This window comes from Petaurus breviceps, unplaced genomic scaffold, assembly GCF_028583685.1.
Source record: "Petaurus breviceps papuanus isolate PSGF00001 unplaced genomic scaffold, PetGlider_PUasm1.0 90752, whole genome shotgun sequence".
Taxonomy (NCBI): Eukaryota; Metazoa; Chordata; class Mammalia; order Diprotodontia; family Petauridae; genus Petaurus; species Petaurus breviceps.
Window position 1 is genome coordinate 3,134,379 of NW_027187336.1, and position 12,554 is coordinate 3,146,932.

At 38.2% G+C, this 12,554-nt stretch overlaps 1 long non-coding RNA gene across 6 annotated transcripts in view; it reads left to right on the forward strand.

The window, feature by feature from the left end:
• Nucleotides 1-12,512, forward strand: part of LOC138146092 (uncharacterized) — a 193,383-nt gene extending 180,871 nt beyond the window's left edge. For 5 of the 6 annotated variants that reach the window (XR_011164390.1, XR_011164394.1, XR_011164392.1 and 2 more), the window contains 2 exons: nucleotides 2,049-2,137; nucleotides 11,793-12,512. This is a non-coding gene — a long non-coding RNA (uncharacterized lncRNA). The remainder of the gene's footprint in view (nucleotides 1-2,048; nucleotides 2,138-11,792) is intronic. The other variant, XR_011164391.1, reaches the window with a different exon arrangement.
• Nucleotides 12,513-12,554: the final 42 nt, after the last annotated feature.

Genomic DNA, 12,554 nt, shown 5'->3' on the forward strand with positions numbered 1-12,554 from the left:
CTCTCTTGTACTTGTTCTGCTAGACGACCTTTTTAGTAAAAACAAACACAAAAGATATAACTGTGTGATAGACTAACTGGTTACCTCTGTTAACCTTGAACCCTCCCCTCCTCTGAAAGGGGTCCAGATTGTGAGACAGGGGAAATAAAGTGCTAAGGTTTGGGACTGACATTATTTCTGGAACTCACTTCTTCCTATTTAGTAAACATTGCTCTTCAGCCTTCAGAGGTCTGAAATCTACCCTCATCTAAGCTTTCCCCTAATCAGACAATCACCTGCCAGGGATGTTGTAGAGGGACTTCATGCTTCAGGATGGTAGTTTTAACTGGATCTGATTATTGACTCAGAGCTGGAAGGGTCTGGAGCTAGAAATCATCCAGTCTAATTCCTTAATTTTACACATGAAGAAAATGAGACTCAGAGAGGTCAAGGGACTTCTCCAAGGTCACACAGGTATTGAAGAGTAGAGTCAGAATCTGAATTCATATGATTCCAGTATGTCTTCAAGTATTTGAAGAGTTATCATGTATTAGAGGATGTAGTTTATTCTGCCTGGTCCCAAATGTTATAACAAAGATCAACGAGGGGAAGCTTTAAGCTTGATAGAAGGAAAAGAAAATTCTAACAATTAGAATCATCCAAAGTGGAATGGGGAAGTAATGAATTCTTATTCACCAGAGATCTTTAAGCAGAATGACTATTTTTTTTTATGGGAGTGGAGGAGTGAGGTGGAAGTGGTGTGGGCTCAGGGGACAAAGAAGGGTGGGGGAGGAAAGGAGAGGGTGATATTCTGGTGAGGCCTATAAATCCCTTCTCAGCATGTTTTTAAATGCATAAAATACATAGGATTACAAAGGAAACTGATTACATTGAAATATATTTGTCTGCAGCTAACATTCACAGATTATGGGTTAAGAATCCCCTGTGTTAGACAGAATTATTGCTCATGTAAGAGTTGGGCCTCTGAGATCCCTTCTAACTTACAGATTCTATGATACAAGATAATAAAACAATAATTAATGGCATATTGATGACTTTGAAGACTTATACATTCCTTAGGAGCATTAGGTTCACTACAGAATGATAGCTTTGTATTGGTACCTTTTTACTTTTTATCTCAGTCTGGAATTAGTGTTGATTACCCAATCAGATCAATGGCTCACTTAGTACATGGTCCTCCCCTTGTTCCATTCCTGAAGCATTTCATAATTGTGGACATTTCTTTAATAGTAATATTAGAAATGGAATAAAATAAAGATGTAAAGACACTAGTTCTCTAAAGCCCTCTAAAGTGACTTTTAGACCCACCCCCACTTTCTGTAGGCAAGCTAGGTAGATTAGTTCTTTCTCCAAGCAGCTACCATGTCACTTGTGTGTCATAGCTTTACCTCCATGATGTCATGGTCCTCTTTGAGAATGAAGGACATAGGGGCAGCCATGTAGCACAGCGAGTAAGAGCACCGGCTCCAGTGTTGAGAAAACCTGGAGATCAAATCCCGGGCTCAGACACTTAGCACCCACCCAGAAACACCTGGCCATGTAACCTTGAGCAAGTTACTTAACCCCAATTGCTTAGGGGCGGCCAGGTGGCTCAGCAAGTAAGAGCACCGGCTCCAGTGTTGGGACGACCTGGATCAAATCTGGGCTCAGATACTCAGCACCACACCCAGAAATAACTGGCCGTGTAACCTTGAGCAAGTTACTTAACCCCAATTGCTTTAAAAAAAAAAAAAGAGAATGAAGGACAAATGTCAACAACTGTGATGAGGTATTAGGATGTCTACCAGCAGAATCTTGCAAAGGATCAGTACTCACTTGTTGCCATTTGGAAGATGAATAAAACAGATTTATATCCATTTACCAATCTGTACTGTCAGAGTCAGGCCTGCCATTAGTTCAATATATGAAACTTAGGAGATCCCTGAAAGTCTCTCCTGAAGGCAGGATGGCTTGGTTTGAATAGGCAGGGAAGTATGTAAGGTACCAAGTACAGAGACTTGTCTTTTTCACCTTGTATCATGTTCTTCCTTTATTTCTGTCTTTTTCAGTTCCAGAACAAAGTCCGTTTGATTTCCCAGAAGGGAAAGGCAGCTGTTACTCAAAGTCAGAATTTCTTCAAGAACAAAATAGTACAACGGTAGGGAAAATGCTTCTTCCCGTTGATCACCATCTTCTGTTCCCCTTGCATCGGTCATGCCACCTACATAAGTGTACCTCTGTAGCTGGGAGCCAGGGAATTTAGCTATGGACTTCTGCCTCTATTGTATACTTTGAAAATTTAGAATGCACAAATGATAAAGGGGTATTCCTATTAACCAGAAGGGTTGATTAATCAGGATACATTCCATTGAACATGGTGCACAATATTAGCACAGCTTTTTTTTTTTTAAGCAATCGGGGTTAAGTAACTTGCTCAAGGTTACATGCTCAGGTGTTTCTGGGTGTGGTGCTAAGTATCTGAGCCCGGATTTGATCCCCAGGTCATCCCAACAGTAGAGCCGGTGCTCTTACTCGCTGAGCCACCTGGCCACCCAAGCTTTTTTTTTTTTAAATAATCATTCAACAATATGTCATAATTTCTTCCTGTTTACTCAGTTCTTTGGAATGACAAATGAATATATACCTGATTCTTGCCCTTAAAATAGCTTATAAGTGACCGGAGAGCTGAACTGGAGACATGTAAATTCTGAAAGTACTTTAAAAAATATGTATATATTCAGTTTCCCATTCATCCTCTCCTTTCCCCAAACTTTTCTGTCTCACTGTAATGTTCTCAGAAGATGCAAGAAAGGTTTCATATCTTGAGAAGTAAAACTGATAGACTGCTGGGTTTACTTTATGGTGAATACATATTTTATTAAGCACCTACAATCCATCCTTTAAGGACTGGAAATCTTTTTCTGTTATATTTTTGCAAAGGTTAAGTCTACCACACACTGGTATGTCTTCATCATCAACACAAGAAATATTTAATAAGCATGTATTTGCATAGATGGTGTCTGAGATTAAGTGAAACACACACCTGCCTCTTTCCCTCTGGGACTCCACAGTTTAGGGCACTGTATTTTAGAAGGGTTCTTTTTTTCTCTGTGAGTTACCCTGCTTTCATAACAAGTTGAGTTCATTAACATTTATGGAAATTAATTGATTTTTCTCTCTAGTTTCTGCACAGGTTGGGATTGGCTAGTAAATCACCCAACAGACCTCATGAGTAATTTTACTCTAAACAAGATACGTTGGTTAGTCTCCCTAGGTCTTATCTTTGCTTAATGTATGTGATATTTCTGTATTAGTGTTGTATTATGGAAAACAACAGAACATTGCCATAGTGTTATTAATGGGATCTGCAAAATCTTCCAAATTGGCTGAGATTTTACCAGGTTTGCAGATAATTACCATTACAAATGAAGATGATAATAACACTTCCAGGGGCCATCACTCCAGTCTAAGTTTACTTTCAAAGAACTTTCACAGCCCCTTTCACACATGAAAAGCCATTTCCCTCTTGTATTCAGCTGCATGTTTCAGTATAGGTAGACATTTTTGTTTTTCTGCAATGAATTCTGACATACCAGAATTTATTATTTAAGAGCGAGTGACAATACTTACCATTTTACATAAGTTTTCCTCACTGCAACTCCTGAGGTAGGTAGTAAAAATATTACAACTTCTGTTTTACTATAAAAGTACCTGATACGAAGAATGACTAGTTCATAGACAAAATGGCTACTAAGTCTCAGAGACTGAGGACTAGAATTTGCTTGGGAGAAGTTTAACTATTCTAGATCTGTTTGCTTGAGTATTGTTAGGGAGAAGTGGAAGAAAAAGAGACTGAGGGGAAGGAAGGGAAAAAGTAGAGAGGGAGGGAGAATGAGAGAAAAGGAAACAGGAGGGGGAGGGAGGGAGGAAAGAAGGAAGGAAGAAAGAAAGAAAGTAAGGGGAGAGAGATAGACAGATATACTTCCTCACCTCCTCTTGTGGAATCTTGTCCTTGTAAAGGTCCTGCTCTAGCTTCTGGAGTCCCAGAGATCTTAGATTATAAGTGTGAAACTTATAAATGAAAAGTGAATAAGTGAAAAAATCTTCAAACATTCAGCTTGAAGAACTTTAGTGAATGGGAACCCTCTGCTTCCTAAAGAAGCCTATTCCACTTCTGGGTGGAACTGTTGGATAGTTTGTAATAGGACCATACAGCAAGTCTAAATCTGGCTCTCTGCAGCTTGCTCTTATTGTTCCTAGTTTTGGTCACTAAGGTTAAGCAATTTCATTTCTCTTTCACCTGACAATCCTTCAAATATTTGAAGACAATTATCTTGCTTATTCTCCCTGGCTTCTCCAGAATCTCTTCCTCCTTTTGTCCATTCTCCGTATTGCCTCTAGCATAATCTTCACTACACATAAAAACAGGATTTCATTCCTCTGTTCAAAATTTTTCAGTACTTTCCTATTGCTTAAGTTCAGATTATATATGTGGTTACAGATTTAAAAAATTTGACTGAAGATATTTATTAAACACCCATTAATAGCCTATCTTGTTAGAAATATGCTCAAGAACATAGACTGCCTCTGGGGCCCTTTTATCTCTGAGATTCTGTGACTGAGTAGGAACAAGGAGAGACCTGTTAGGACACTACTAATACTCTAGTTGGTGGATCTGGTCTCAGATTTCAAGGAACCAACGATGCTTTAGACTAAATCAATCTAATTCCATGGTTTAGAATAAAAATGAATAATTAGAACTTGTATGAACTATAATAACAAGAGGGAAAGAAAACAAACCAAAGGAAAGAAATAGCCCCACTATCACAATGAAGGAAAAAGCATTAATTAAGCGCTTACTGTATATCAACCACTATGCTAAGAACTGGGGATGTGAGTGAAAAATTATGACAGCTCAAATAGGGAAAGGCATTTTTGGAAAGTAGTGACTAGGAAAGGGTGTTTTAGTTTGGGAATTCTTACTTCCCAAAGTCAGGAAGTCATATTGAGTTACTTGACAATCAAGGTCTTTCATAATCTAACTTTCCAGCCTTAAATCACACTCTTCTTCTCTTCATAGGTTTCACAGTGAGAAAGGCTATAGAATAATTGATTGACATTACCTTTCTAGTATCAATGGCAATATGTGATTTGGTTCTGGCCCTTGAATTGAAATTGAATTAAAACAAGGAGGGTATGTGTGTGGTGGGAGGGTGAATGCCAAGAAAATGACTGAAATGAAATATAATGAATGCATGGTTGTCCCTCTTAGGATAAACTCATCATTTTTAATCTCATAATCATGCTACTAACTCAAACCTAAATTAGCTACAGCCTCCTCAGCCTCCTTTCCTCTGTGATTGGAGGACTGAAAGGTAGAGTACCAAAACTCTCCCAACACCTTCCTTTATAGAGGGCAGAAACTGGACTTTCCACAAATGTCAAGTATCACTCCACTCTACATCTGATGCTCTGCCTGTTTTCAACTCCATAAAACAAGATGCCTGTACACCAAGTGCCCCTTGGGGTCCTTCCCTCCCCATACCTGCCACATTAGATTATAAACTCCTTTAGGACAGAAACTTTCTTTTTATTAGTTGTATTCCCAGTGTTTAGCACAATGCTGGACACATAGTCATCCAAATTTTGATTGGATTAGATTGGTGTCCAATGACTAGATGTAGTGGGTCATATATACTCATCAATCAATCCTAGTGGGTCCTAGCATTGGGAGTTCTAGAGCTGAGAACATTGAGCCCCTCAAATCATGGATTCTGGCGATCTGGTGTTGTGGAAGGTGCCAAAGTAGTGGATGGTAGAAAGATGATTGAAATGGTATGTGAAACATTTTAGGGCAAGATAATTTGAGTGATAAGAGATATAATTAAGTTATATCATTTAAAGGTAAAGTTCAAACCACAACAAAAAGATGAAAATAGGAAAAAAAAACCCAAAGCTGTCAAGATTGCTATAATCAATTCTGCTCTCCATCAATAATAGTGAAGCTACCATATTTTGGCATTAATGTCCTGGTTCCTGACTTTTTGCATGAGGAAGTCAAAATGATACAAAAGAACACACAGATAAAAGAGCACCTAGAATAGACAGACCATAAGCAGAAGATATTTATTCTGGAGACGACATAGTTTTGAGGACATTTCAAGATACATTTTGGAAAACATCACAGATAAAATTTCTTCTAAATATGAACAAAGAAATAGTAATAACCACTGACCTATATATCCATTTTTCCATTAAAAAAATCTTACTAGGCCAATCTATAAACAGATCTCAATGGCATTCTTGAATCCTTAGAAGGGGATCTATGTACATATAATATTATTTTTTGCAGACCACATCTTTTTAAAAATAAATTTTATTGATATCTTCTGTTTTTTCTTTGTCTAAAATTTTCCCTGTACCCTTTTCCTATCCAGAAAGTCATCCTTTCTAACAAATAATTTTTAAAAGAAAAAAATTAAGATGAGAGAAAAATCAGCAAAACTGACAAATATATTTTAAAATATGACAAATAATGCAATGTATTTCACCCAAAGACCACTTTTCTTCCCCCAACTACTAACCAAAACTTGTAAAAGAATAAGAAGACATTAGCAGACCATGTCTTTCAAGCCACATATTTGACTAAAACATACAGAGGATGGCAAATCTGATAATGCTTATTGCTTGCTACTTTTTTTAAACATTAAATTTGGTAGAGCAAAATCTAGCATTAAAGGCTCTTGTCCAACCATGTGACCTTTTTGTATCTGATAAAAGCATACAAGATTCCTTGAAAGATGAAATGGAAGAAATTTTGTTCTACTGCTCTCTGATTATTGTATCATCACACATCAAATAGAAAGATTATACTCACCAAATGTACTTGCTTCTGTCATAGAAAATACCAGACACATTACAACTGGAAGATGGATTTCCTAGAGAAGGTGAGGTGCCCCTGATATCCATGTTTATGGATGATAGTGTATTGTACATTGCAGAGCTTCCTAAATGCAATCCACAATCACTCACTTGAGTTCTTCCTAACTATGCACATGGAAAATACCAGGAATAGAGGAAGAATGCTTATTGTCCAGAATATATGTTACTTAGATGAATGAACACTATAGAGAACTATTTTATTAATATATGTATATATTTATATCTACACATATTGTGTATATATTCATAGATGTATGCATGTATAGACATACACATATACACATATCTCTCTATCTTTCTCTTTGTCTATCTCTATTTTTAAGAAGAAGTCTGGGTTCATTAAATCTCTGTTTAATATTTCATATGCATACATATATGTATGCATAAATGTATTGCAGTATGTATGTTCATATATATATATATATATATGTAGTTGTGTATGTATGTATATGTCTCTCTTTCTTTCTTTCTCTTTGTCTCTCTCGAAATCTTCTTGTTTGTTCTCGAAGAGGGCCATGGCATCAATAAGGTGATTCCATGACTTGTAAGTGAATTGGATTTAAGTGAGGCAGGGAGGGACATGCAAAGTCACCAGCTTCACTTTCTCTTCTGGAGCCATGTGGGTCCAATTGGCAGATATAAATCAGGATGACTTGAGATGTAGTAGGAGAATTTGGCTTTTTTAAGCCAAGATCTTTAATAGATCTCAGTTTGATTGAGGCAACACCCATTCAGTGATTGAGGCTAGGTTAAAAAAAAAAATAAGACAAAGAATGACCTATTTTACCTAGTTAAAAAAAATCAATCCAGGAGAGAGAAACCCCTAGGATTTCTGGCTAAAATAGAAACAATTGCTATTTACATTTACTCTGAGCCAATCAAGGCCCAAATAATGACCAAGTCAGGCTTGGCCTGGGGCCTATTGTCGACCATTCCATGAGAGCAGAGTAATTTTTGTTTTTTTGTTTTTTGGAGGAGGGAGGGCTGGGCAGTTGGGATTAAGTGACTTGCCCAAGGTCACATAGCTAGTGTTTTAAGTGTCTGAGACCAGATTTGAACCCATGTCCTCCTGACTTCTGGGGAATTCTTTATTCACCTGACACCTAGCTGCCCCATAATTTGGGTTTAAGGCATGGTTCTCAAGGAAAAATACAAACAAACAAACCCAAGGTATCTTGTGAGGTTTCAGTGACTAATATTACATTCCTTTGGGCAGAGCACCAGAAAGTAAGGGTGTGATATCCTATGTGGACAGAGGGAAGGGAGAGGAAGGGAATGGAAGGGGAAAGGGAAGGAAAGGAAAGTAAAAAAAGAAGAAGGAAGGAAGGGAGGGAGGAGCTGCATTGCCCAATTGGAAGTGGACAGTGGGGCAACTGGTACTATTCACAGTTTGTTGTTTGTCTGTTCTCAGAGAGGACCATGGCATCAATAAGGTGATGGAAAGACCATTTCTCTAGGAACAACCCAATTCCTGGTTTTTCCCATATATTTTAGCAGCCCAGATCACTGGCTTACCCAGACTCCTTGAATTCTCAGTCCTATCTAGATCAACTAATTAGCCTACTTGATATTTCTTATCACTCCTTAATTCCATCCCAGATCCTTTTACTTGTTCCTGATAGTGTTTAGGCTCTGGGAACCCCCTTGAATCTTCCCACTTGATAAGGCATTATAGCTAGGCCCAAATCTCTGTTACTCTTAACCTAGCCTAGCCCTCTATTGTCTAGTTACTTCCCACCCTTGATCCTATCAAAATATCTACACCCAAATGTGTTACCCTTAAACTGCCTAGCCTTCCATTGTCTCCAGGTAGCCTCCATCTATTTCCCACCCTTAATCCCTTTACTGGAGTGTGACCTCAGTTCTTCAAGATCCTCCTTAGACTCCTCCTCAAGACCCTCCCCAAACTCCTCTTCTTAACCACCTCCTAGATCCCTCCCACAGTCTTTCTGTTTATAAGATCCATTTTGCCTCCATGAAGGTGCTGAGATTCAATCTAGGGCAGACTCACTCTGCCTCAGATTATTCTGGCCCACTTGTCAACACAAGCATCACAAATACATAGGTTCCTTAAGAGTCTACCCATTAAGGTGGGTCTTTAATAAACTTTGTTTTACTTTGGCTGAGATCCTTGAGTTGAATTAATTTGGCAGGACCCAGTGTGTTGATATTTTGGGGATCTTGAGCACCCCTTAACCCCAAAACTTCAACATCCCTTTTGTATATAAGCATCAGTCTTACCCATTTAAGCTGCAGGTTCACCTGGAATCCTGCACACTTTTAGTGGTGTTACAATAAACCTTTCCACTTGACTGGATGATAGTTTGAGTACATGAATTCTTTCCAGGTGGATGCTGCTCTGTACCCTGATATTTTGGGGTTCCCAGAAACCCCAAACTGCATCAGAGATAGCCCTCATCTGGCAATCTATTTTCAGAAAGTAGTCTGGGTTCATTAAATCCCTATATAATTGTCCATATGCATACATATACATATATATGTATATTTAATGTATGTGCACACAGATCTATGTATATGCATACATTTATTTGTGTATACATGTGTGTATGTATGTGTGTGTGTATAGATCTATCTATCCATCTATCATATCTTTACATATCCCTTTGAGAAATGGTATAGTACTTTAATGATCCTAAACTTCTCTTTGGGAAAAAAATAAACATATTTTAAAAATAATAATCACTTTTTTAAAAGTGATGCTGAATGACTTCCAGTAATTGAACACTTTCATCTCTTGAAAATTAAAGTTGATGTTGCCCAATGGCTAATGCAGAGATATAGAATGGCCACAAGTACATTACTTCATATTAGCAGCAAGGTGTTGCATACAAGAAGTCATATAAAAGATATTGTTAGAGAGATATTGGAATAGCAAAGGTAGTGGGCAAACTATGTAGTAAGATCAAAGGCCATATCGACAGGCAGCCTGTGTGCTCCCCTGGTACTCACATAGTATCAAAAGATATAGAGGAAAGCCTCTACTATGTTTACCTTTATCCTTACTGCTATCTTAAGAATATTTCATATAACTCTGTTACTGACATTGCAATAGAAAGACTAAGTATAGTCTTACAACCTAAGTAGGAATATAGACATAACACTATTATGGATATTCCCTCATAGCTTAGATTATATGCTCTAGCACTGAGGGACAGAATATATTTTAATCCAAATATTTTGCATAGATGACAACTATTTACAACCAGAAGACTGGCCAACTCATGCACCTAGAAAATTTACAAGCAAACTCCTAGGGAGTCTAACCTCCTTGTCCAGAAGTTTGGGTCACTCAGACGATTTACTCTATAATATGGTGAGCCTTCCTGGGGTAGAGTAACCTGTCATAGTGCACATAACACTTAAAATGATGGGATAAGGAAAAATACTGCATTATTTGGGCTCTCTCATCCTCAGCAGAACATTTTGAGTGTTTCTCTTGGACTTGTTATTTCTTTAAATACATCCCCACTGGTAGACTTTGTGCTCCTGCTGCTCTTGGTTTTTACATAACTCTCAGTTAGTTCATTTGAGAGGTAACCTATTAAAAGGAGGAAAAAGAAGGAAAAGGCAAGAATCATGTTCTACCCACACCATTCACTACTTTCCATGGCTCTTTCAATAATAAAATGAAAAAAAAAAAGAGTTGATCCTAATATTTGTAATTATTAAAATAACTGACTTAGAGCAAATACAGTTAAATCCTATTAGGTTGAGGTAGTTACAGAGAGAGGTTGGGCCTGGAAAATCCTCCTTTATTAAAACTTTCATGAAGAAGAAAAGTTTTCTGTCTTTACAAGAGATTTTTGCTGTGCCAATCTCCCTCCCCCCATTTTAAAAGCATTTAGAGCTCACAAATCAGAAAATCTAGGTGGAAACTATCTTTTATTCTTCGGCATGGGTACTGGAAAAGCAGGCTCTGAGTGCTGGGTTCTTAACATCCCCTTTGTCGATGAGGCGACAGATGGGCTCAGCATCCATGCAATTTTAGCCTGGAATGACTCTGCTCTGAAGGACAATCATTTTTCTTGATGCCTTCGCTTGTATGAGCCCTCCATGATTTTGGAAGAGGACTTCCAAGCTCTTTTTCTCTTCAGTTGCAAGATACCTTTGTTTCAGTTTCTCGCATGCCTTAAGTGAGTAACCAGAGACAGCACGAACTTCCAAATGCCTGTGCTCAAGAAGTGTGTGAGTTTCATATCTGTGTCATCAGGGGACTTCTGTTCTCCTATATTCCTTCACATGTACAGTGCCTCTATTAGACATTTCCACTGCTTAAAGGATAAAACAGAATACCTCTACAAGCTGCCCCAACTACCTAATCTCCAGTCATCTCCTGCTATTCTCCAGCAGAAGTCATTCATTCTAGTCAAGAGGTAATATCTGTCATATTTGAACTTAACTCCTAAATGCTCAGATTGTACCTCTTACTTGGAATTTTCATCTCTCTTTTTCTGATTTCCTAAATCTTGTTTGTTTTTTATTTTTTGCCTTTTTTTTTGGAGGGGAGAAGGAAGGGCAATTAGGATTAAATGACTTGCCCAAGGTCACACAGCTAGTAAGTGTTTTAAGTGTCTGCGGCAGATTTGAACTCGGGTCCTCCTGACTCCAGGGCCAGTGCTCTATTCACTGTGCTACCTAGGCACTCCAATCTTGTTGATTTTTTAGGGACCAGATCAAGTTTTGCCTCTTCTTTGAAACAAAATTCTTAATTTTGGGCAGTGGTACTCCTAGAACTGAAATTATGTTGTTTTGTTTGCTTGTGCAGATATGACCAGGAGAAAACATTGCAGGTTTTTAAAATATTTCTATATTAGTCATGAGTTAGCTGTCATTCTTTTTCTCTTTTACAGGTAGATGGGGATTCTAAAAATAAGAAACTACACTTCCGGGCTAGCTCCGATTTCCTGGCTAGGAGATAGATGCTGTAAAGTGAGGATTTCTGGTTGCTGTCTACGCACTGAGTCTCTTCATGCAGTCAATCCTCCAGTCATTCATCACCGTGATCTTCGGAAAGCACAGATAGGCTTATTTCACCCCTTCCCCCATTCAATAAATTCCAATAGCTCCCTATTACTTTCAGGACCAAATATAACAGCTTCCATTTGACTTTTAAATCTCTTCCTAACCTGGCCCCTTCTTACCCTTGTAGGCTTCGTAAACTCTGTATTATTCCCCTCTGTATACTCTATGATCCATTGACATCAGCCCTTTGTGGTGCTTTGCACATGACACTCCTTCCCTCCCTGCATTTTTACTGGCTGTGCTCCTGCCTCGAAGGTTCCCTCTCCTCATCTCTGCCTCCTGAATTCCCTCACTTCCTTCAGGTCTCACCTTCTGTAGGAGCCTTTTTGGATCCCCCTTAATGCTAGGGCCTTCCCTCTGAGACTACCTCCTTTTATACATATACCTTTTATGCTGTATAAATCTTGTTCTTATATAGTTGTTTACATGTTGTCTCCTGAATTAGACCATGAGCTCTTTTAGAGCAGGAACTGTTTGTATGATTTTCCTTTCTTTATATCTCCAGATCATAGCACAATGCCTGGTGCTTAATAAATGGTTGTTGACTAGATTTGACTTTGGAAATGTATGAATGAAAGGAATAAATGGAG